Raw genomic sequence first — 25,142 nt, 5'->3', positions numbered from 1 at the left:
GATTTGAAACTGCCCTGCCCAAGGTTGTGGAGGATGAGTTGTGTGAGCAGGTACCAGGGGATCAATGTGTAAGGTGGGGGGAAACCAAGCAAAAGAGTAGACCTACTTAGATGTTGTAGGTACACACTCGAGAAGGGTGAAAGTTAAGGAGATCCTTCAAGATTTGAAGGTGTGAGTACTTAGAGGTTGGGTACTACTTGACGTAAGTTTGGAGTATACTGATAGTGCAACAGAAGGACCCTGTAGAGTGTCTGAGAATGAGGGATACGGAAGAAGAAGGCAGTGTTAAGAAGACGAGGGGTTACACGAAAACAAGCGTACCCTTCAGGAGATCATCCTCATGCTACACTAATATGAACTGACCTTATTTTATGCAACTTAATTACAGGTGTAATCCTTGGGATGCTGGCACTAAGCTTTGGTCCCCGAGTTTAAGCCTTGCTCGCTGATGTGGCGCACCTAAGAAACACAGACGGTGAAGGAAGTGCGTCCTTATTGTGGTGGCTGTGCCAAGAGATCCATTTAGGTCTGGATCAAAATATTTCATAGCAAACCAAATACTAGTGAGGTTAACCCGACCTCTTCTGGAAAGTAGGATTTATGAGGCCTACTAATGAGAGGGAAGTGGTTGGATAGAGAGGCTGGTTTGGATTATGCATCTCCTGGCAACGTCTCTGCTCTGAAGAATGAAATCCTGAATAAAAGTTTTGCCATACTTGTGTACAGTTAAACGCTGTTGATCCGAAGCCTGGTGATGGGCTTTAGCTTTGTAATTATGCAGTATGTTTCTTGTGTACGGTAAGCTGTTCTCTCTCTCAAACGTTCATGCGTATAACAAGTTTGATTTATGTTGTTGTAGAAGAATAACATTCCTGTTCCAAGGATGTGTGGTAGAATTTCCTCAGTGCGCCGTGCTGTTAGACAGCAATTTCCACATTGCAAATCACTCGATTGGAGTGAGTTAAGATTGAGCGTCCAGCAGAAATGAAACTGTTCATGCTAATATCTGGCGTTCTTAGCCTAAGAGGGCTCCTTCCTGTAGCGGGAGGACACAAATTCATTACTGCAAAGCAGATCTGAAACAAGCTGGGGAATCATAGCCAGAAGTTAATTACACAAATGTCTTAAACACCATGATGGGGATGCTAGTTTCCTGTGGAATATCCCTGTGAGACTTACTTGGATTGCAGAACATAATTAATCTTAAATTTTAAAGACATCTTTAGAGATGGTGCGTGCTGTCTACTTCTCTAGTCTTCCTCATAGCAAATACTACTTCGGTGCATAAAAACAGAGCTGTTGGACCAGGTGTTACTCATTAACAGCAGACATTTTAACTGAACTGTCCACCCCATGAGTGTGTGTTTTGTTTTTGTTTACCTAAATTTCTGTTCTAATTAGTTAAGTCATAATTATTTTTCTTCTTTGGACTGTTGGTTTGAGTTATGGTTAGTTTGCAGTAAACTTTTACTTCTGCTGGGTACCACATAAAATAAAAGCAAACATAAGCCTATTAACTGGTAGACTACTTGGAATATTTTTTTCCTTTTAAACTGGAAGGAAAAGCTGCTTTGTTATTAGGCTCGTGTCTTGATTAGTTCATCTGTAACACACGCCTGTTCTCAAGGCTTAATTTATCAAAAATGTTTGCAGTCAGTCTCGGTGTGACAGATGCCTAGTTGTAGCAAGTACATTTATATTCTTCCTCTTGCCACTATTTGCCTATTAAGACCCTTTGACGTTGCCATGTGAAAGACGGGATGCTCGGCTAGTCTGGAGTATTATTTTCTTTTACTTGAAAAAGATTACATTGACGGGGCTCTGGAATAGACTGCTAAGCCCAGTTCACAATTACCGTTTGTAGCTGTTTATGCTAATTCACATTACTGCGAAGCCAGAACCAGCTACAGAGAATTTATTCCACAGACATTACTGTTAAATTTGTACAGCTCCCAGTGCAGCTGGGACCCCGATCCAATAAAGTTATTGCTATACAAATAATAAATGCATCAATATGCACATATCTGAATATTCACAAGGGCTTTTACAAAGATATTCATGTGCAATTTCACATTTGTGAGACGTTAGACAAAGTGGCAAGGCAATATAAAGCTTTAAATAACTCCAAGCTTTGTGTGTGTTTTATTTACGAGGAGTAAAAGGGAACATAGTGGTTTGGCTGGGATTTTGATGAAAAGTCATGTTTCCTGCATCATCCTTATTTTTGCTGGCTGGAAAATACTGTATGTTTGAGATAAAATAGGTTGCCTCAGCATATTAATGTTGAGGGGGAAAAATAGGCAAGTAATCTCAGAGCACTTACCAGATTTTAGGATTAATGGTGAAACGTTACCCGGGCCACGCAACAAAGTATATCAACTTGGTCGTATCAGAGTTTGTTCAAATATTACATTAATTTCTTGTTTCCTGTTATTGTTCTGCCTCTTAAGATATAAAAACATTAATTTTTCTAATTGACAGCTTAAATAGATTCTTTCTGAAGTTGTTTTTAGGCAAATTAAAGTTAATGAAACAGCTTAGCTGCAGCTAAATAAGCTTGTTGTCATGTCATATTTCTGCGTAGGTAGATGGCGGGCAGCTTTTAGCAGAATCAGCAGCCAATATGCCAGCAGCAATTTTTGTGGTAATCGCATTATTGGCCCGTCTCATTATTAATGAGACAATAATTAAGAAATAGTGTTGATAGTAACATAACACACAATTTGTGTGTTGGAAGTGGTCAGGTAGAAGCCTTGCATATGCAGTACAAAATACAAGAAAGAATGAGTGGCCAATGTTCCCCGCTTTTAAACTCATCGCGTTGCTGCTGCTGCTTAAATTGCCTCAGCTGCTAATGCTGGGACCATTACAGTAATGGACTCAGCAAATGAAGGAGAACCAAGACATACACACTTTATTACTGGAGGGGTAATTTTCTCTTCATCTGTAATAGCAGCAGTGCCTGGTATTGATCAGACCATCAAGATACTAATCCTCTGTAAAATTACTTGTTATAACTGAAAATGTGTTAATCCAAATCAGTCTGTGTCCCGACTTTCTACTTACTATTGAATACACACTATTAGATGGTTTATTTTTTGTGATTTAAGGCCTTTATATTGATAACAGTAGGAGCTTCCTTTGGAAGAGTAGGTGCTTAATCTTAGCTATGGCCCAGGGTTGTCTTTCTGTTTTAACTAGAACATCACCCACTTAATTAAGAAGCACGCGTCCATCTTGGTGTGCTGCATTATAATTGGAGCTTCAGACCCCCCAGATTTATTAAACACCTTGTTTTACATTCAGTCTCTTGTTTTTTGCAGTAAATAAGAACAGATCTATGTTTTGTGTGTTAGAATCTTCTAACGTCTTGGAGCCAAGGATGCAAGGAGCGTGGGTACAGAAAACACGATTTGGTGTTTCATTGCTTAGGGCTGCAAGGCTCCTGCAGATGAGAGTAATGTCAGAGTAGTCCTACGACAACGGACTGAAGGTCTTCAGTTGACCTGGCTCCTCGTCATCTACAACGTGGTGGCGTAGAAGCTGTTCTTAGGTTTGCCGTATTAGAATACACACTCCGGGGCTGGCTTTTTTTTTTTTGTTTGTTTGTTTGTTTTTCCTATATTTGTTTGTAGACTTGTATGTTAAGTAAGGCTCTAGGCATATGTCTGTCACCTGTACGGCCTCTAGCCAAGTGAAACCTGGGTTTTTGGCTTGGTTGTATGGCACAAGTGTAATAGCTGCTACAACAGTACCTCATGGGACGTGGCTGTAGGAAATAGCTCCATTAATCCTGACCTTGCACTAGACTTATTTTAATTTAAAATAGCTCCTACCACATCCCAGCCACTGGTAGCTTGGCAGCTTGTGGGAGGAGTTCGTGGTGGTTCTAGAAGAAGGACAAGATGCAGAACTGCTTGATTTGTTTAAGGAAGCCGGGTCCACGCATTTTACGAATTGGTTGTTGTAGTATCAAGTTGATATTTGCTCTGGCAAAACCAACAGTATGGTGTGTTTTTTTTTGGCTAATTATCCCTCTCCTTTCTATTTTTGTCTTAATTTAATTGATTCAACTTCTCTCGCTTAGGGTGTTTTCACATTTTTGAAAAGAGGCAAGTATTTTTCTGGGTAGTCCTCCTCCACGTGAGATTTAAATTTTTATTTTGCAACTTTACAGACACTAGTGAGCTCCGATTGCCTGCCAGCAAATGAAAAATACCCCAGATATGTCTGTAGTAAATGCTTAAAATCCCATGCAGGGGAAGTTTTGGTATCCTATAGTAAAAAGATAGGCTATCTATTCTGAATATTAATTGTATTTTCTGGATGTGGGGAGAAGCAAATCCACTTCTGTTAGTGGATGAAATTCCCTGCTACTTGCCTGGAAACAGTTGTGGAGTCGGTTGTATTAAATGGAAAATGGTGGCGTTCTTGAGCTTTTCAGAGCCTCTCCTTAGCTCCCAAATGGAAATATCACTCATGGCAATGAAAATAAAAATCTTGGAAAAGCAAACCCCTCCTGTGTTTCTTGTATTCATTGGATATATTTATGGGTAATTACAAGGAAGGGCGGATGTTTTCTAAGATTGTTTTTGATGATTGTGATGGTTTTGATTTCTTGTCTGCCTTGTCTACCAACCCGTTCTCATAAAAAGTAGGAACTGAGCAGATGCTGTTTGCTTAATTTGTTTACTTACTGAACAGCCGCTTCTCTAATCTTGAAGAGCACAGGCGAGAGATGCGTACAGCAAAGCTGCTTGTGTGATGATAGTGGTTTGGAGGCATTCACTTACCCAACCGAAAGCTACGCTGCCAAATATAAGATGAACTTAAAAGTTTTCTGTTGTCGTAGTTCGCAACTAGACTGTGGTTGAACATGTCATGCTGGTATGTTCTTGAACAGCAACACTGAGACAAAGAAAATGATCATCTTTGAAGCTTTTCAAAAGTGTTGTTGTACATGTAAGTACTTCAATAAGCGTTATCACTGGGTTTGTAAAATAGAGTTGAAAAAGATTGGAAGGGCAACTCTTTTTCTAGAGATACAGTGTCCGAAACCTTGATGATTGTTGTTATAATATACTTAATGATTGTTCAAATATTTGTATAACTTGTATAACTTGTATAACTTTGTATTCAGGAAAATTAAATTCTAAAAAAAAAAGGGAGGGGGGACCAAACCCACCAGGGAAAGTGCATTGTGGAAATCTTGTCTGTGTTCTGTAGAGAATAAAACTTTATGTGGATTGAGTTTTCAGTTTCGTATGAACACTTTTTCTGAAGAGGAATTTTCATTTAATTTAGAGAAATAATATTTTGCAAGTTGTTAGCATGTGACTTAATTTCAGAAAGCTAAGTAGTCTCAGGTGCATCAGACCCTGTTGTCTTCTGATTCTGGAGCTGGCTTACAGGTGTAGCAGTTCTAGGAGGAAATCAGCATCTTTGCAATGAAGCTGTAGTGGAATATCCCTGCTGGAGATGCAGTACTGGGCCTACTGTCACTTCTACTTAGAGATTTGGAAAGAAGAAATAAATAATTACACTTTTCTCTTATACAGCATGTAAGATTCTGTTGTGGTTTAACCCGGCTGGCAGCTAAACACCACACAGCCGTTCGCTCACCCTCCCCCCTCCCTCTCTGGGATGGGGGAGAGAAACGGGGAAGTGAAGCCTGTGAGTTGAGATAAAGACAGTTTATTAAGACAGGAAAATAATAATAACAATAATAATAATAATAGTGATAATGGTAATAGTATTAACAATAATAATGTGTAAGAAAACAAGTGATGCACAATGCAATTGCTCACCACCCGCTGACCGATGCCCAGCCTATTCCCGAGCAGCCGGCCCCCCCACCCCGGCCAGCCACCCCTATATATTGTTTAGCATGACGTCAGATGGTATGGAATACCCCTTTGGCCAGTTTGGGTCAGCTGTCCTGGGTCTGTCCCCTCCCAGCTCCTGCTGCACCCCCAGCCTGCCCGCTGGCAGGACAGAGCGAGAAGCTGAAAACTCCTTGGCTTAGCGTAAGCACTGCTCTGCAACAATTAAAACATCAGCATGTTATCAGCGCTCTTCTCATCCTAATCCAAAACATAGCACCCTACCAGCTACTATGAGCTACTTAACTCTGTCCTAACTGGAACCAGGACAGATTCAGTTTCATCTGACAAGTTTAGTGAAAGCAAGAGAGGCCAATTGTAAATGGTAAAGCTTGCTTTGGTTCCTAGGGGAACTGGTGGTCAAATTTGCACAGCCTTCACCTGGAGCAGAATTGGGCTCTCCAATGTTTAATAACTCATCCATTTTTCAGATTATTCAATTAACCTTTAAAGGCTAAGAGCATCCAAAATATCAGGTGATCCCCTTTTTAGTTGAGACTGAAAAGCACTGTAGTGTGTTACTGCATTCTGTTAGATTCAAGAGTGAAGTGCAAAACATGGTTATGAATATGTCTTACTATTTCAGGGATGGTACAGATTGAACCTACCTTTGTCTTCCGTATGTAAAATGATAGAGCTGTAATTTCAAAACTTTTTTGAAGTTACTGGAGGCTTACTATGGGAAGAAACTGTTCTGCCTTATTTAGTATAAACTTTTTTGCCTTTGTAGGCTTATACTACGTTCTTTCTAAAAAGAATAACATCTGTATCTCCTAGAACTTGCTCTGTTTCATTTTGTCCTTTTATCTGCTGCTCATCCCACCACTTTTATTTAAGACTGTAAAGTTACTTTAGTGTAACTGCTATTGTCACCTTTGCCCTCAGCTAATCAAATAGTTTACCTTGAGGGAAGCATTTATCTCCCACTTCCATTATTATTATTTTCGTAGCTGTAAAGATATATATTTTATGTCTGCAGAAGGCTGTAACAGTGAAACGAGGTATTGATCTGCTGTATTTGGCAATTTCTTTCCACCTTGCCATCGATATCATGTCAGCCTCTGTCTGTACTGTGGTTGACCTCACAAATAGCTCTTTATGTTCCCATTGGATTCAAATGATATACTATGCTCAAAACTAAATCAATGAATGATTATAAAGTTTTTAGTATTATTTCATAACCCCCAGGCAACTGGTACCTCATGCAGTGAATACTTGAAAAGGTATCTGGTTAAAATATGCTGCTGCTTCTGTTCCAAGGCTTAAAATTGTGTTGAAATCAAACAACTCCTAATATTAAGCTCAGGGTCTGATTTGCATGTTTCCTTACAGATACTAAAATTACTGAAACTTCTGCCTGTAATTCCCTGGAGAGACATGAGTCTACAAAGGGAAAAGATTACTTCAAGCTAAGCCACCCACTCCTGATGTGTACTGTGTTTTGGGTGCAAAAATTTCATGCACTGGTTCTTGCTGGAGAATAGCACAGTGTGTGTATGTGCTTTGGGGTGAAAAGGTGGAGGTAAAGAGCAGGTAAGGTTTTCATCACCAAAAAGTGAAGGTTAACCAGCTCTGGGACTGAAAGCCATTGCTTTTGTTACTCTGTGGAGTGATACACCCTGTGTATACTTCTAACCGTTTAACAGGTAAAATTCGTGTTCAAATGCACATTAATATGTTTTTCTGTGAATGGAAATCAGATGTTCACAAGCACTTAAAGGGCTGAAAGCCCAATCAGTTGATGATGAAGTTGTGCAAGAACCTTTAACAGATCTGTGTCAAAGCGGTAAGCCCCTTGAAACATTCATCTGTATTTGGGAAGAACTGACTGAAAATTGTGTACGAAGGGACATATTCGTGGAAATTAAAGAATAGCTTTTAAACCTGGAAGAATCTCAATTTGTATATGTTTACTTCTGATGTGAATGATGTTGTTGCAGCAGCCAAGGATGTGCTGGTGCTCAAAGGAGATACTTGACTGATATCTAAATCATGGGATGGGGAACAGCTGTGGATGACAGAATATTGAACAGGTCTCTGTGGTGTGTGTGTACCTAACCGCAGAATAAAAACAGAACAAAACATTCAAATCCAAAGACTCTCTGTAGGAGAAAGTTATTTGGGGCGTTCATCATAAACAGTGAAATGACCATCTTTCTGGATTGAAAAGGAGTTGGAGTTTACTTAGGTATAAGTTTTTTTGTTGTTTTTTTTTTTTTTTTAAATGAGCATTTGTCAAACATAGCACTCGTGCTATACATTTAGGCAGAAAAATTATGGAAAGATCTTGCCAACGAGATGGATTTAGGGTAGAGCATTTCGATTGCATATTCTGAGACTACGTAACTGGCATGTTTTATGGTATGCAATATAAAACCACTGCAAATAGTACCAAAGCTATGATCAGTCTGAAACTGTAAGCCTGGAGTTTTTCTTAAATATCGGAAAAAGTTTTTGATGTATTTCACTTATTATGAAATTCAGAAAAAATCCCCTTCTGTCTTCTCTCCAGGTAGGAGCCAAATGGTAGTTTTTACTCAACTAATTTTAGTTCTCACATGTGGCTGTAATAGAGCTGACCTAAAGGGAGGTAAGGCAGGTCCCTTCCATGCTTTCCAGCTACTCCCTTGTCAATCATTTAGAGTAAGATGGGTAAGTCAACTCTGTGGTTCCTTGCATCTTTGGTAGTAGGGAGGAGACTTTTTTTCCTGTGATGACTAATTCAGCAGGCAGTTACGTTCCATGGATGTTCACTGCTCTGGTTTTTGCCTCTGGCATGTGAAAAGTGTACCACACTGGTGATGCAGCTTTTGTTTCTTTCTGAGCATTGTAAAGATGATGGTAATTAAACTTTCCAGGAGGAAAAGGACCTGGACAAATGTCAAGTTAGCACAGGCTTCTCCCATTCCTTACAGCAGAAGCTATTAAGCTTCCGTGTTGTCAAGTCTGGCAGCCTTTTGGTGTGTACTGTTTTTCATTTCCTGGATTTACACCACTGGTGTTTGAAAAATAGTCCTGTGATACAGTCACATAGATAGTATCAGACTTGAATCAGTGGGAAGGTGTTTATGGAGAGCATTTGCGTGTGGAGGAAACTGAGGTAAAGGTAGTCTATGAGCTCTACTGATGCTTTGATTTCCTAGCATTGTATTTTAGGACTTCAAAATGCTTTTAACTTCTCTTGCGTTAGTAGAAAACCACACTTCTTGGTACCTTCCTCTTTAACAATTTTTTCTTGAATTTGTCATGGGGAATTTCTGTAGATTTGGGGACAGAGCTATTTTGTATTGTGTTTCAGATCTGTGTTACGTCCTGCACACTCCAGAGGTAGCAGTAATGTACCAGTAATTGTCTCCTGCAACCAGAAATGTAGCAGGAGATCTAACTCCCACTTTGGTCCTTTTCTTTTGTTTTCTTTTGTTTTTCCCCGGTCAGTATTGCAATTTCCAGTGCTTTGCTATTCTACATACTTGCCTTCTGGGTTTCTTTGCATTCTTAGAGTTCATATTTTCAAGTCACTTTCCATGAGCTGTTCTCCTCTGTTGTTGCAAATGAGAGTTGAAACTTTCCTAAAAGCTCCTGACTCCAGGACCTGGTACTTTGGAAAACTCCACAGAATCACCTGGCAGTGACAAATTTTGGTGCTACAGTAACAGGGCTCTTAGTTGAGTTTGACCCTAAACTGTTCTGATAGACTGCAGCTATGGGTCAGCCTTCCTGAACCGCTTTAGAAACGTCCATACTGAAATAGTTGGGATAGGCAGTGTGCTTACCTTTCGTTCTTAGTGTATCCTCTCACCTCATATTTAGTTGTCCTTTTGTCTGAAATGATTTTATGCTTGTGGCTTCCTGAAAGCCATTCATTGTGATTAAAAAAGTAGGTTTGTCATTAACTACGATTTCCAGTGCCGACAGTATGGCTCATGCAATAGAACATAGGAGTCTAGTCCCTGCCTTGAAGAGCCGGAGGGCAGTGTGACAGGCACGTGGCTTTATGCTTCACGATCCAAGTGTATTCCTCATAAATAATGACGATTCACTTTCTCTTTAGTTTGTGAAGCGCGGTTTGCGAGTAAGGTCCTTAACATGTTGGACAGAAATCAATACAAAGCAGTTGTGTCACAAACGGGACGATGCCAGTGACCCAGCAAAGAGGAACGAGCAGCTTGCATGGTGATCTGTTCTGTTCAGGGGCAGGGTTTGGCCCTGTAAGTGCAGGAGAGATGGACTGTTCATGAAAAGGGCATAAAGAGCTAACCCACATGATCCTTTGTCAACCTGGGAAGATTTAGTGTCAGGCAGGGTTTCATGTGAAAGATGAGAGGCATCGCTGTTTATCTAATAATAAAACAAAAGTATTTCTATTTTTCCTGGAGTCTTTTATATGTTAATAGAGGCAAGTGTGAATATGATCACATAATTTAAATGTTAAGTAAGAAATATACATCTTTACTGGCAATGGGTTAAAAGTAAGATGTATATGTTTTATGCAAAATACTGCTATTTCATTGTTAATCATGCTGTTCAAGCCATATCTCCCCACAAAACAGTGCTTTTAAACAAATAGGAAATACTGTTATTGGACCATTCATAACAGAAATGCTTAGGATATTTAGAGACTCATGCAAAGTGTTTATTTGCATGCTTTAATATATTCCTGTATTGCAATATTAATGTACACGTGCAAAATTGCAATACCTGGTGATTGTGTTAACCCTAATTATAAAATGTTAGGCTCTGCCTTTTACTGCCGGAAGAAACCCGGGTATTTAATAAAGGGGGTACAAGAGATGTAATTTTGGAAATAAATGCATACCATTGCATGAAAACTGAAGAAATCCCTGTGAAATACTTAAATATTAAAAGCAAGGAGGGAGAGTTTAGATGTCTTTCCCCTCACCCTTATACCCTGCCAAGCCTGGCTCGCTTAAAACAACTGCTGGGAGTTCTGCTTAACGTTATACTTTGCATGCATTTGTGATTTGAAATAAAAAAAAGTCCAAATTGTGACAGACAGCTTGAATGGCATGCTGTCAGTTTGGCTCTTCATGAATTGGCAGCGGTCTCATTTAGGACCTTCAAATATGTGTCTGCCTGGACAGAATGAGAACGCTTTGCATGTTCTTCAGAAGACAACCACTCCTTGCTGCCTCGCAGTACTCAGTGGTGCATGACAGTTGCCCTTCATTGCTGTCTTCTTCGAACTTAACCTTTGACCGTCCACTTAGTCGCTGCGCAACGGCTGGAGCAGGCCGAGATGCTCGTGAATGACGGGCATCGGCCTGCAACGCGCTCGTCATTATTCGACTGTCAAAAGTAGCCTGCCATTGGGCTCCATCAAGGTTTGAAACCCATGTGCAGCAGTCCATATTACTTAACTTCCATGACTGTCAACAGAGTGGTCAAATGTGCATAAAAAATGTGTACCGAACGCATCTTTGATCATAATATAGGGAGATAGTTTTTGTGTGTGCTAAATGTATTCATGCGACTTGCACAGGGCCAAGAGGTTGAATCGGCTGCCAGGGTAAAAAGTCAACTCTTGTCTCCTGTGGTCTAAGTTTCAGATAGCACAATTTAGATTTGAACAGCTCTGCCAGTTAAACTCTCAGCTTGTCTTGCGTATCCTCTCAGCTTTTCAGCCGGCAGCGTAAGCAGCAAGATGCTAGACCAGTGGTGCCTGAGGTTAGCTGTCAAAGAGGAGAGCTATTTTGGATCTTGCTGTAATGTGATATTAGAGAAGGGGGTCAGGCTGTGTGATTTGTAAAGCAGTTGTGAGAACTTAAAATTACTGAAATATTGTTTATTTCAGGTACCTTTCCGTTGCCCCCCACCCCCAAAAGACTCTGAGAGAAGATAGGATTTATCATAATAAAGTAAGAAACCCAAAGCCATGTGAAATAGTCATTTTTCTCTCAAGTACAGGGTACAGTGCATAAAAGAGCATCAAAATTCAGTATAAAGAACTGAATATGTAAGTCTGAAAATCACTAAAAGATAAATGCTTGACATTAAACACATTTCCTGGACAGACATATTTCTATTTTCTAAGAATGAATGCTAAAGACATTCATGCCTGAACCTCACTCTTAATCAAATGAATGGGAATTGTACTAATGGGTTAATTAGGAACACAAGCTTGGTGTGCAAGTGAATCATTTATGGAAGCTATTGTACAGTAAAATACCAAGAATTGCTTCATGTTTGGAAGAGTTGTATCCTGCTTTAACATAATATTCACTAGTCACTTGAACAAAACCATCTGTAACTGCAGTTTATTTCTTAAATGTTAAATGCATCTGTTTTTTCTTCTCAAAACATCCCAGTTCATTCAGATTTGAAATAGTGTATCAACATTACATCAGAGTATAAATATCAACATTAAAAAATGAGATTCACTAGAGGTTGTTCATAACAGACAACTTCTGTCCAAAGCATAAAAATAGCATTATATTGCTAATTGGCTATGAGATACACAATTTTTTTTATTTTGAAACATTCTCATATTAATTAATTATAAAGAATAAAAACCCAAAAAGTGATTAAGTTGATTAATGGCAATAACTGTTCTTTTCAAGCTATTTTTGCCCTGTATGTAATTTCACAACCAGATTTTTATTTATTTATTTTTTTTGCTTACAATGCCATTTGCAAGAGACCTGTGTTCAGATGCACTGATCTAACAAATTAGATTGTGTCATGAAGATTTTTCAGTTTTTGGTTGTCTAGCTCTTTATCTTAAATGCTCTTCCTGTTTAGTAAAAGTCTTACTCCTTGATTTCAGTCTTTGCTGATGCATTAATATGTGCCTTGCCTGAAATGAAGTATAAAATGCATGTGTTCAGATGTATGTTTGCATGCATATACACATGTATGTATGCATATAAAAAACGTACAAAATTCTTTGGTGAGCAAAATGGTTGGCTAGTAGATGTTAAAATTACATTCCCCTAAACAACTTTTATTTTTGGTCACTATTTTTGTTACTAAGTTTTGGTTGATATTTCCCTTTTCATAGGTGGTGGAATACCTTCTGGTGAAGGAGAACTGAATTTTGTAAGGGTATCTATGCAAATATGCAACAGTTTAAGTATAAATATGCATATAAATAGCGCTTAAATGATGAACCGTTGTGTTTGTTGATATGGTCTCTACACATAGAACTGCTCTCTTGGCCTGCATAGCTTAAAAGATGTTACTGAAACAAATAGAAAAATTGACTGGACTAATTTCCAGAATAAAGGAATGTTATTTTCCATTTCAGGAAGAAGTTTGATTCTTCCTCTGTAAAAATCAAGCTTTAATTTTTAGTGGGAGTTAACTATACTGCTTGTAGCTGTGTTCCTGGGGGGAAGAAGAAATTATGCTTAGAATCTTTAAGCACAAATCTCCTATTTCTCTTAAAAGTACAGAACATCTGTTCTTCTTCTAACCAGAATTTCTTTTGCCCTTTTTGAAGTAACATTTTACACTTTTGTGCAGAAGAAACTGACCATCCAGCGAGCAGTTTATTGCAAGTGCATTTCATCTTTATAGTTTTCCAAAAAGAAAAGTCCTTTTGTGAATGTTGTCCAGTCCTTGGTAATAACTGAGCAGTTTGTGTTGATGTTCTTGGTAAGCAGATCCTTTTATCTCCTCATTATTTTAAAACCAGTTTATTAACAGAAAATGCAATAAAAACTAACTCGCCATGTTCAGATGGTTGCATATTTAGCAATTAGAAAGTGGTGTTTTTCACCTACTGTCTTAAACAATATAAGGAGCATTGCCATAAAAGCATCTTTCAAGTTTAAGATGTTTGAATCAAATGTTTGAAAGCACAAGGACAACAAATAAAGACAACTGTAGGTAAGTGTCATTATTTTGTGTTCAGAGTTAAGATATCCTGACTGAAAGCAAAATGGTTTAAGCAAGCAGAGAAACTTCTGAAAGTTGTTTTCAGGAGGGCAGGAGATGTGCGTATGCTTTTAATTCCAACTTCCAAAAATGTTCAGAAACTACGGACATGTGCTGAGAGGTTAGACATGCATGATGCTCTGCGGCGTTACAGGAAAAAAAATTAATCCAGTTATGCAAAATAAAAGAGAGGTAGGTACCTTAAGTGAAGCGCTTTGTTGTCACCTACCTTCTCTGCAGTACAGATACCAGCTTGTCACAGAGGTTGAGACCTTTGTAGTGCATTCTTCCAGAGTACAAATCTGTCTCTCTTCTGCCTTTAATGCAATAGCTGTGAAATATCTGTATTAGGTAAAATAGAGGTTAAGGCACCTTAAGGGCACTGAATTCTTATCTCTTTTTACTAGCGGTGGTGTCAACATGCACTAAAATGCGATGACCTACTCTCCTCTTTGATAAAAGGAAAATGACCTGTCTACTGTGGTTGGTGATAGAGTTGCCTGAGGCAGATTATATTGTCACCTTCTTTAGTATTGGCGTGTAGAAGAAAAAAAAAAAAAAAAAAAAGGCCAGGATATTTCTGTTTACCATAGAAGTATTTAAGTACATTTCTAGCTACTGATAAAATATACTCAGGGGTAGAAAGAAGGAACTGTTTCATGCCACTAAACAAGGCTATGAAGAAATGCGGAGATTTTTTATTGTGTAAGCTGTTGGTATCACAGGACACATGATACGTATCAAGAGATTCCTTCTGACAACTTCAGACACTCAAGGTTCAAGATCGACATTTAACCCTGCTTTCTGCTTGTCTGTGGCCTTTTTGTACGTACACAAAAAAAGCTGACATATTTTGAGTCGTATCTTGAAGTTCTGATGCACCTGTTACTGTGCAACATGCAGGATTTAATCATGCACGGAGGTAATACAAGCACTTCAGTTGTTGTTTTGTGGAAATAAGTGGTCTCTGGTCAAAGACCAAGGACTCCGCAGCATTCCATAACGTTTATAGTTTCGTAACAATTCATTTAGCAGTAGCAGAACAGGCACTCAATGTAACTGTGAGTGATGAGATGTATAATAATTCAGTTGATTTAAACTGCAGACCTGGAACACGTCAAAGCATTCAATGTCCTTTAAGCTATAAGTAATAGATCTGTGGCATTCTGTAAATCAAATGAAGGTGGTCTTCATGCTAATCAGGAACTAGATTTAAGAATGAAGGAAAGACTTCTGTTACGAGTTTTATTGATGTTTAAAATGGAGTGTGTTTCAGCAGCGGTCCATGCTTTACAAGATGGTGATGAAATACTGAAGATCCTTCTCATGTGAGTTTGTTGCGTGATAACTTTCTTTGGTTTGAAAGCTCGGATTTTTTTCTGAAATAATGAAACAGGCCCATATGATTTATTTACAGCATCCTTTTAGATGAGTGCAGTATCTGCTAGCATTGCTTTACGAGGAGCCTTATGGGCCGTATGCCTGCATCAGGCACTTTCTTTTGTTACTTACCAATTGAAGTCTGAACATCCGGGAGTATAAATCAGTATTTTAGTACTTTGTTAAAATAATGAAATTGTGTGAAGTTACTTTTGTTTAACTTTGAAAAACTGAAAAATACATGATTAATGTAAAATCTGGCCTCGTCAATGGCCTAACTTGGTCCTTGCTGACTAGTGTTCAAAAAAAAAATTGTTATAGGAGTGAGACTTCACTGGATAGGAAACTAACTATCGTCAAATCAGTGCTTTTATTACATCATAATTTTTAAATCAAAATTTTTAAAGATAACTCTTTGTTTGCTTGGGCATCTGTTAGCTCTTGGTTTTGAAAGGTAATGAACAGTAGTAATTAACACTTTCAGGGTGGGGGGGAATGGAAGGATTCTTTAAGCATGGGATGTTAACATAGCTATAATTTAAAAAAAATCCAACAAGAAACTTGAGAGAACATGTGGCCTGCTGGTGTGTAAGCACCTTCTGGGAGTTGGTCGTTGAGTCCTTTCAAGAGACACCTGGCTGTGAGTCTGGGCTGCTCTGTCAGAAGAGAGCATGTTCAGGACCTCAGCATTGATTTTTTTGAAAATCTTTGGCATGTGGAATCTACCCTGTGACCCTATCCCTAATTTTCTCTCCTTTCTGATTGACTTTTGGAAATCTTTGAAAATTCCAAACCCTATGTGCATGTGCAAAATTGCAGCCCTTTGCACGCAGAATAAAAGCTCAGTGACTTCTTGACAGTGCCAGCAGCGTGATTATTTCCCATGCATAATACATTCAGTCACACTGTGCGTATGTGGTGACAAAGTAAGCTAAGGGGAATGAACGATCCCCATGGATGATGTCTGGGCGAGAGCTCTTGTCTCGCTGTCAAGTATGTTTGCCTCTCCTGTACTCCCTGTAGGGCTTTCTCCTTGGGCTCTCTGCCAAGTGCAGCATCTTCCCCATCTGGCCTGCACCGTGAAGCAGGACCACACCTCGCCCGCTTTAGTCTCTGGCTGGTAAGTTTGTGCAGCTCTACCAGGAGGCGGAAAATACAAGGTGGATGGCATTGTCCTAGGGCACCTTTATATAACAGTCCCTGGTGCTCGCCACACGTCGTCTTTTCCTGTTGAAGTGGCAGTGTTCATAGAAAATCTCGCATAGCATTCTGACTGCAGAAACTCGTACAGTTGATGAGTGCCTTGGATGCCCAGTCCTAGGGCTTCTGTTGTGATCCCTCTTCAAAACTTGCTGGATTCTTTGTGGCTAATCTTAGCATTACTCAATTGTGTTTCTAGCAGGCCATACACTTTTCTGTGCTTCTACAGATAATTTCTAGGCATTACTGTACTTGCGGCAGTAAAAATGTTAAGGCATTGGAGGTAATAAAAATTTGAACTAAGACCACTGAAGCTTTCAAACCAGAAAATTACCTCGAACTCTGTTCTGACACAAGCAGTCGCTGCTGCAGCCTCTAAAGCAGGATCACATGGTGCCTGTAAATGTTAACAAGAAGCCTTGGAGAACGTGGACTGACAAGGCAGGAGAGCTGTGTGACATGATGCTGGCAAAACTGCCTGTGTCGCATTTGTAGCTACAGACGTGGGAAGGTATAGTACACTTTGCTAGCTGGAGTGTTGAGGCAGGTATAGCGATACGATGTCATGCTGCACGTATTCCTCTATCACAGCAAACAACATTTATCTATTTCTCATTAAATTAATAAATCAAGTAGGTTTTTTGCAGCTGTTCTAGGCACAAACTGACAGGGATAAAATATAATGGGAATTCTGGCTGGTTTCCAGAGTTTATCAGTGATGAAAAATTGCAGATTAGTCTGTTTCTATAATCAGAACATTTCCACAATGGATATATTGTTACAGTTGTCGTTCTAGTTCTGATTATTACTCACAATGTCTATTGCAATTTTCTCATTATTATTGTTATTGAATTCCATGTGTAATAGATGGAATTACTTTGTCCACCATTTATTTTATGAATAGCCTACAGAAACATCAGTGTTAATAATATTATCCACTTAATGTACACAAGAGTTTATAATATGGATAGATGAATAATGCGTTGCACTGTTTAAATTTTGTTGGAATGAGATAAATAGATGCAGAGCATTTTTGTTGGTAAATGCACTGTTAACCTGATGGATTTTAAAAATGCAGACGGTCTATTCTAAGTGATTGTAACTACTCTTACCTAATATGCGAATAAAATGATGTACACTCAAAATTCTCTATTTAAACTAAGAGTAAATTTTCCTTTTTAAAATGAACTGAGAGCATCTGCTGGTTTTGCTTATTAACTGTGTATTCTGCTAATCAAGCGAACTAGATGGGAGAGCTTCGGCAGTTTGGTTTCTTTGCTCAGTAGTATGTGTGGTACGTATTAAACGTGGCTAAACTCAGCGTACCAGCTTGGTAAATATGACATACAGCCCTGCTTAAATAGGGGAGATAGCAGCCTGGAGAGGAAACAAAGTAAGGCCTTGCCCAATGCACCTTCTACATTTAGCAATTTTGAAAATTTCTTCCGTCTCATTTTTCCCTTTACAAATATACAAACTTGGGGAGCCTGAACAGCAGTATTCTTATTTCATAGTCAACTGTTTTTGATTTTTTTTATCCCCTGTTAGTTCATGGTATTAGGATTATGTACTTCAGGGTTAAAGAGGCTGGTCTGCCCCTCTAAAGCAGCAACTGAAGATTTCTATTAAAAAGAAAAAAAAGTACAATTCTGTCTTCTGCTTAGGTTTATCTTGTTGCCAATGTTAGTAGAGGGAAATGGTAAACAAGCAGCTTTGTTTTATACAGTCTGATTTATCATCTCCAGTCAGATTCAACTTTTCTTTTTCTAAGAAGAAAAACTAATTGTGTCATTGAAACCTAAGTTATTTTTGATTCTTGTGAGTCTCTAGCACCAGAAGGTAGGCATTAATCAAATTTTGAATGAGTAGAAATGACTCTAGGCAGTCAGCTTCCTAGCCCTCCTTGTTCTGTTTTTCTGTTTGTTTTTTTTAGCTTAGATTAGCGTAGGAAAGCTTGGTTTTGTAAGCCAAAGAAGAAAATACTTCCTTTTCTAGTGTGTGATCCTTCTGATTGTATGAAGTAGAAGCTCCTTAGCCTGTTTTAGGTAGGGCTTCTCTGTTGTCTCAAAGACACAGTTTTTGATAATGTCATTGCCTTACAGATTGTAAGGATGCGTCTTGGTTTTGTGGAAGTGCACTGGAATATTAACTCACTACATAGTGAAACCACAATTTATAAACACAATTTTTTCTGTTTCACCCCTATAACACAGGGGCGTTTAAACAGAAAATTTCTGATGAGCGTTATGTATAAGTTGCACTGTTTGAGTCAGAAAGTGAAGATCAAGCTTTTGACATTGGTGTTTAAGTATATTTAAGAAAAGCAGTTGTGATAAGCTCTTTGCTAGATTAAGACAAGTTTGATAGAGGTAATCGGTATTAGACCAGCTTGTAAGGCTATAGGAGTTGTACTAGGATGTAGAAGGGCTTAGGTACTCAAGATCTAGTCTGACTTTGCCCAAGGATTCTAGGTGATCTTACAGAAGACAGACCCACAGCTATTACATTGTGCTGCTACGTGGCTGTGATGGTTGGATCCAATGTATTTTGGGTTAGTTTGCTCCCCACACCCCCTGCTACCCCCCCACCAGCATGTAGTTCTTGAGACAAGCTGTGCCATGCAGACCAGTCAGTCTTGGTTGCTCAAGTAGTGCAGTTCTCATATTGCTTAACTGTGTAGGTTGCAAAAGAACTGAGATGTCTGGCATATTCAGTCTTGAATTTTCTGTGTATTTTTAATGATACTTCATAACTGTGCAGTTGCAGCGTTTAACTGAGTGTGTGCAGCAAAATGTACTCATACCTCTTGTGGCAAGTTGTGTATGTCTTTACAGTTGTGTATTCACAAATTTCTTTGAAGTACTAATACTTTGTACATTCTGAGTTAGAGCAGGAATACAGAATGAGTAATTATCTACTAGAATATTTGGGCTGATCAGCAGACTGCAGAGAGCTATCTGGTATTTTGCTTCTAGGCCCTCAAAGATGTTTCAATGAAAGGTAAAATGCGTACCACGTACAACTGGCTGGAAGCAAAGCATATGCATAATATTGTTGCTCTCTTTCTTAAGATAATGGTACCTATTCCTTGTTTGGGACCACCTGTAATTCTGTGCAAAGTAGAGTTCATTTCCTTCCAACTTCAATGTGACCATTTTCCCAAACGTATTGAGAGCCTTCTAGAAGTTATGTAACATTATTTAAAAAAAGCAAAAAACAAAAGCCAACAGCAATAGCACACAACTGATATTTTAGCAGAACAATTTTGGAATCTTCAGTGGTTTTCGGTTACTCTATCAGTTCTTTTCGCAGATTCTTTTTTGCTTACTACAGAAAAATTACATCAAATGCAGGATAACAGAACACTGTCAAATGAAGAAGGTTTTATATGGACAGCATTAGACAGGAGCAGGAAGATCCAGTGCACTAATAGGCACGCTCACATGAGCTACCTAGTCCATTGACAGTTTCTTCCTTTGTTCTCTCTCTCGACCCACTTTCTGCCAGTGATTGGTGACATATTTTGCAAGAGATCAAATAAGCCCTTGACACCTGATTGCAATGTAGTGCTTGTTTACAGTTGCATTTTTGAAGGACCTCTAGACAAGATGGAAGGTTTAACTTAAAGTAATTAAATTTGCATCTGCTCTGTGACAGGGATTTTCTTATGTATGCATCCTGTTGAGCAACTTTTACCGTAATTGGCGATGAAGTACTAAAAGAAAGATGCAGGTAGACAAAATCATTGTTGCCTACTACTAAAATCTGTCATTGTATTTCATAAGGACTGGCTTGTAACTGGGTTTGCACCAGGTTCTTTGAAATACAGGAATTCCTGTGTTTTTTGGGAGGGGGAAGGGAGAGATTTCCAAAGCCTTGGATCCTTGCATGGGCCTCTTGAACTACCTTAGTGACGCTAGATTTCTAAAATGCCTGTAGTGAACATCAACCTCATTTGGCATTACTTCTGCTTTCTTAAACATTTGCTAGTATTTGTTTTGCAGTTACTTGCCTTTTTTTGGCATGCTTACTTTTGTCCTTGGGCAGATTGCTCAGCTGTTCAATAGCTATGTAGCAAGGCACTGAACCGATTTTCTTTGCTTTCATCATCTTGATTTTCTGATCATTAGAAGTAGTTCTGATGTGAGGTGATTTAGCTCTGCTGAAGGAACTGGCACTGTACTCCCTTAGGTTGGCTCTAAATTGAACCAGATGTTAGTGCTCCTCCTTACATGTGCAAAGGTCCCTATTATACAGCAGCCTGTGTTTGCTTATACACTAGTTTAGGGACAGTGGATGTTTGATGGAAATTATTCATGTGAGAGCTTCCTATTATTTTTTTAAAGTTTTGAAAGAATTTTGGGGGAAGATAGAGGATTAGAGAGATGAGCCTCAGGAAAGCTAATTGATTTGATCACGTTCAAACAGGGAATTGGAACTGAATAAGAGATTCTTCTGACTCCAGGTCTATACCTATATACAGTAGGTTATACTTAAAGAACTTAATCATAGTAGCAATGACAAAACAAACAAAATTAGGAAATCTTGTCTATCACTACAAAAATACAGTGTTTTTGATTACATTTTTCCTTTCCTCAGCCATTTGTTACCTTACCAGTAAGATAAATGTGTGGTTGTTTTTTTTGGAGATGCCAGCAGAAGTTCAGGAATGGGCCATGGTAAGTATTGGTTATTACTTGAAATGTGTACTTTGCTTGTTAGTTGATGAGTAGATTAAAAGCGCTAACTGCTGAAGTTTTGGTTAGCATCCCACAGTTCTCATCCTACAGTAGCTGTTTGTGGCGTGCAGTGAAACATGAGTCTCTCTTCGAGGCACTAGGCAAAAGGTCTTTCCCAGATGCGTGTAAAATGCTGATGTGCTCAAGTGTGGAATAGGATTTTTGTTCATGTCACGCAACCCAAAATTTCTGCTTTTCTCCCTTCCTTGTTATCACTTAGATATTTAGTTCAGAAGAATAAGCACTAGGTTGCTGTTAGTGGGCAGAACTCTCAGACAGTATTTAACTTCACTTTTTTTCTAGAGCCATCTGTCCATGGCTTATACACAACAGGATAAACGTTTAAGCAAGCATTTTATTTGGGCAGATATGGATTTTTGCATATGCAGTTCAGTGCAAACTTGTTAGGAGCCTGACAGCTGGCAGCAAGCTCTCCCAAACTTGTAATTCCAAAGTAACTATCTATTCTCCAGCCAGTACTTTCAACTGCCACTGAGTTACCAAGTTTAATTTCTTTCTGCGGCTGCCCTGTAGCAGTGTGATTCGCAGCATTCTCATGTTTGTTGTCAACGTGAGAATCTTTTAATGTATTAAAGGTCCATGCTAATTCTATGTTTCAGGAAGCAACCAAGACATGCTGGCTAGATTAAGCATAAGTGAAGCCTTCCTCTTACATAGTTTTAAATGCAAACCCTGATTTGAAAGATGAATGAAGATGGACTTGAGGAAAAGCATTCTCCATTCACATTTTAAAAACTAAAAAACTGTTTTGTAGTTCCTTTGCATTTGCCACAGTTACTTTTTATGTACTCTTCATGGCATGTCATGGCCAAATGCAGCTGGAACAGGTGATGCAACGTAACATGCAGGGGATACTGCTGAGATTTCTCCTGTCAGTGGGATGTGAAGTAACGTGCCATGATGGTCGCTTAAAACCATTTGAAGTGGTTTTATGAGGACCAAGAATTATTCGTGTCTTGCATGACCTGTCCTTATTGCTGCTTTTGAGTACAACATAGGTTAGAAGAAGTAATTATTTTCAGCCCACTGACTACAAGCGAGATTAATAGCTTCTGAAAGGGCTGTAATGAAAGGCTGACCCAACTGGCTTTTGTATTACTCCTTGTTTATCCTACTCTCATCTCTATCACCTTTGGGCTACAACAAAATGTAATTTATGTTAGCGGTGCTTCATAGCAGGTGAAAGGTCATATTTTTAATGAGGGTAGCCCTGATTGGGATTCAGGTTTAGAAATGTTGTGTGCTAGAGTACAGTCAACCAAGTCCATGTAAACAATGTGATTGCAGAAAGGGGCAAGCAAACCTGTTATTTGACAGTAAATAAGACCTCTTCGTTTACACTAGGCGAGTGAAGTTCAATTAGCAGAAGTTAAGCAACTAGGAAAGGGACTTGGCCGTCACAATGCGGGTAGGAGTCGGGTCTAATAAACCTTTCTAGGCTCAGTGGAACATTGGCTTCTTTGTACTGGAAAAAAAAAACACGTTTTTCAGACAATCACTTTTCTTTCTCACTTTGATGCAGCTTGCTTAAAAAACAAACACACACAACTATATTCGTAAAATATGTAACATATAGTATCTTTGGTTTATGCCGGGCAGAAATGCAATGACAGCCCATGCTTGACTCAGGGACAGAAGCGCTGCACAGTGTGTCTGAGCCCGTCCCTGCTGGGGAAGGTTGACCCTGGTACTCTGTTCGGAGTTCTCCCTTCGGAAGGAGAAGTTGTGTTACGTTCGAGTACACCTGGAGATTGAGCGGTGCTGTTTGTTAGCGGCATGTTCGCTTCAGTAAAACAACCTGGGAGTGTTACTCTTTAGCGATAGAGAATGCTGCTGGATTTATTTGGTGAATTAGGTTAATACTAGGACTCCTTGTTAGTTACAGCCATTTTTGACAGAGCATCCATCCTCATAGAAGCCTAATTTTTTTTTAAGTTGGCTGTAACTGAGGGAATTCTAGTCGAAACAAGTACAACAGGTGCAGGGGGAAGCTTTGGGGGGTAAGAGAAGAAGCGAAAGATTTCAACAAAAGCTGATTTGGAAGAAGTTCTTGGATTTAGGTTTTCAGCATTATAAACCCTGTGTGACTGCAGCATCCTGTGGAAGCTCACTCGCGTCTTTCATTTGTGCATGTCTTCCTGCAAGTGACAAACTGCTTCAGTTATGTTCTGGAAAGGAATGGGAAACATTTCAGTGATTTTGAATTTCCTTATTGTGTGAGGAGACAACTTCTAACCTGGGTTTAGTTCAAAGTATGCATAGAGAGGAATGGCAGCATGCACCCCTTTAGGTATTTACTGCCAAATTACCTTTCACAGAGACAAAATTATGAAAACCTCAGCTTTTGTATGTTCTTTTTATGATTCAGAAAGTTCTGTGTTAGAACAGAAAGTAATTCTTTGCCACATCACAGCACAGTGACAGATGGTAAATGCAGACAATGTAATAGTAACTGCTGTGTGCCAAACCACGAGGGCTACAGGATTCATCTGGCGTGGGATTTCCTTAGAGAAGTTTGAGAGGGCAGCAGTTTAGACTACACAAGCACCGCAAGACTTTGGAGAGTGGTTGTGCTGATGCTTTTTCTCCTGATTTTGCACCATGCACTGTGCATCATGTTGCATCATTAGATAATGGGTCGTGCCCCTATATGACACCAAGTTTTTCCTTCCCAGGTAAATGCGAAGCAATACGCTGAGCCCCTCTTCTACGAGTTTTAATGTGGCGCACCAGCCCCTCTCTCTGCAGCGGTGCTCGGCTGCCAGCAGGCAGGGTCAGCCTTCCTCGGCTGGCCTCCCACCGTGCTGCTGCTGCCCTGCTTCCCTGCACAGCGCTCCCCGTGCCTTCGCGCTCCTGCTGTCTGCGTGCACGCAACAGAATCACACGGTTACCTTAAAGCAACATAATGTTGGGACTCCCCTTCTTTTCTTCAGTGTCACTAGGTCTTGAACTATTAATGCAAGTCTTCAAAATGACTCTTTTAAATTTACACTTGTTTTACATTATTTTATAATTAAGTTGTAGAGTTTAAAGAGAAGAAAGGAATGGAAGTTTTTCAAGTGATTAAATATTAATTTCATTCACATTTAACCCTAATTTACATTAAGGATGTTAACTGAAAGGCAGATCTTTTGAATTCAACATTTTTATTTCCTTCTCGCCTCTCTGATGAATAGCTGGATCTTGTCGTATTTTCATAAAGGGTGGTAGTCCACTGGGAAAGAAGGAATAATTGTGCTGTCTTGCACTCTATGACGGTCTGCTTGTGATGCTTACTGTTTCTTAATTTTGAAAAAAAGCTAGTGATTCCCTTTTGTCTAAACAAAATAAAGATTTGAAACAAAATTGGTTCGGTCCCTTTAAACACTGCCCTGTGTCTCATATAGCTAATTGTTTTTCTTTTATTTCAGAACATTGTCCTTGAAAGATCATGACAGCAACACATTCAAAATACCTTCTTAAAGGTTTTTTAACCTCTCCTTGCTTAGTTGTTCCTGCTTAAGTCTTAAAAGCAAACCAATCAACCTCAGGTACCTTGAACACCTGCATTGCCCTCACTTGATGTTTTGTACATGGGTGAAAGACTGGATTATGGTATAATTCTTGGGTTTCTATATTTTGCATCCAGATTGCACCATTACATACAAAGTAAGAGACTGATTTCAAGAGATCTGTTAATCCTAGGTAAGCCTCTTGGGAAGTCTGGCCATTTGCCTTACTTCCTTAGCAGGGCTTGTGTTTTGGAAGTCTGAATTCTACGGTGTTTTATTGGAAGGTGTATCGAGAGATAATGTTGATAGAAAAGTTATGTATATTAGCTTTTTTAGATCTGTAACATACAGTACTATGAACTTAGTTAAACAGAAAAATGTTGTGATGCATGCAACTGCAAACGGGTAAAACTCACCTCTGGTTTTTAATTTTGTTTTAGAGAATTACATTAATTAAAATGTATCCAGTATACTCTAACTTCTATCAAGTTGTATTTCTTGCTTGGTAGATCTGGTGATATAAAATTTGTTTC

At 39.1% G+C, this 25,142-nt stretch overlaps 1 protein-coding gene and 2 long non-coding RNA genes across 10 annotated transcripts in view; 2 read left to right on the top strand and 1 right to left on the bottom strand.

Annotated features, from left to right (window-relative positions):
- FTO (FTO alpha-ketoglutarate dependent dioxygenase) overlaps positions 1-25,142 on the top strand; it is a 243,600-nt gene that overhangs the window by 1,034 nt on the left and 217,424 nt on the right. The window contains exon 2 of one of the 8 annotated variants that reach the window (XM_048075345.2): positions 389-4,962. The exons of the other annotated variants lie outside the window; for them this stretch is intronic. The gene's annotated coding sequence lies outside the window, so the exon portion shown is untranslated. The remainder of the gene's footprint in view (positions 1-388; positions 4,963-25,142) is intronic. 8 annotated transcript variants of the gene reach the window in all.
- Positions 4,984-23,787, top strand: LOC125184176 (uncharacterized). The gene is made up of 3 exons (XR_007167716.2): positions 4,984-5,561; positions 6,150-6,238; positions 6,273-23,787. It is a non-coding gene; the product is annotated as an uncharacterized lncRNA (long non-coding RNA).
- Positions 23,151-25,142, bottom strand: part of LOC125184175 (uncharacterized) — a 13,239-nt gene continuing 11,247 nt past the window's right edge. Inside the window, exon 3 of the long non-coding RNA XR_007167715.2 lies at positions 23,151-23,286. This is a non-coding gene — a long non-coding RNA (uncharacterized lncRNA). The remainder of the gene's footprint in view (positions 23,287-25,142) is intronic.

The sequence above is a fragment of the Anser cygnoides genome, chromosome 12, assembly GCF_040182565.1.
Source record: "Anser cygnoides isolate HZ-2024a breed goose chromosome 12, Taihu_goose_T2T_genome, whole genome shotgun sequence".
Lineage (NCBI taxonomy): Eukaryota > Metazoa > Chordata > Aves > Anseriformes > Anatidae > Anser > Anser cygnoides.
This window is presented reverse-complemented; position numbering and strand designations above follow the sequence as displayed.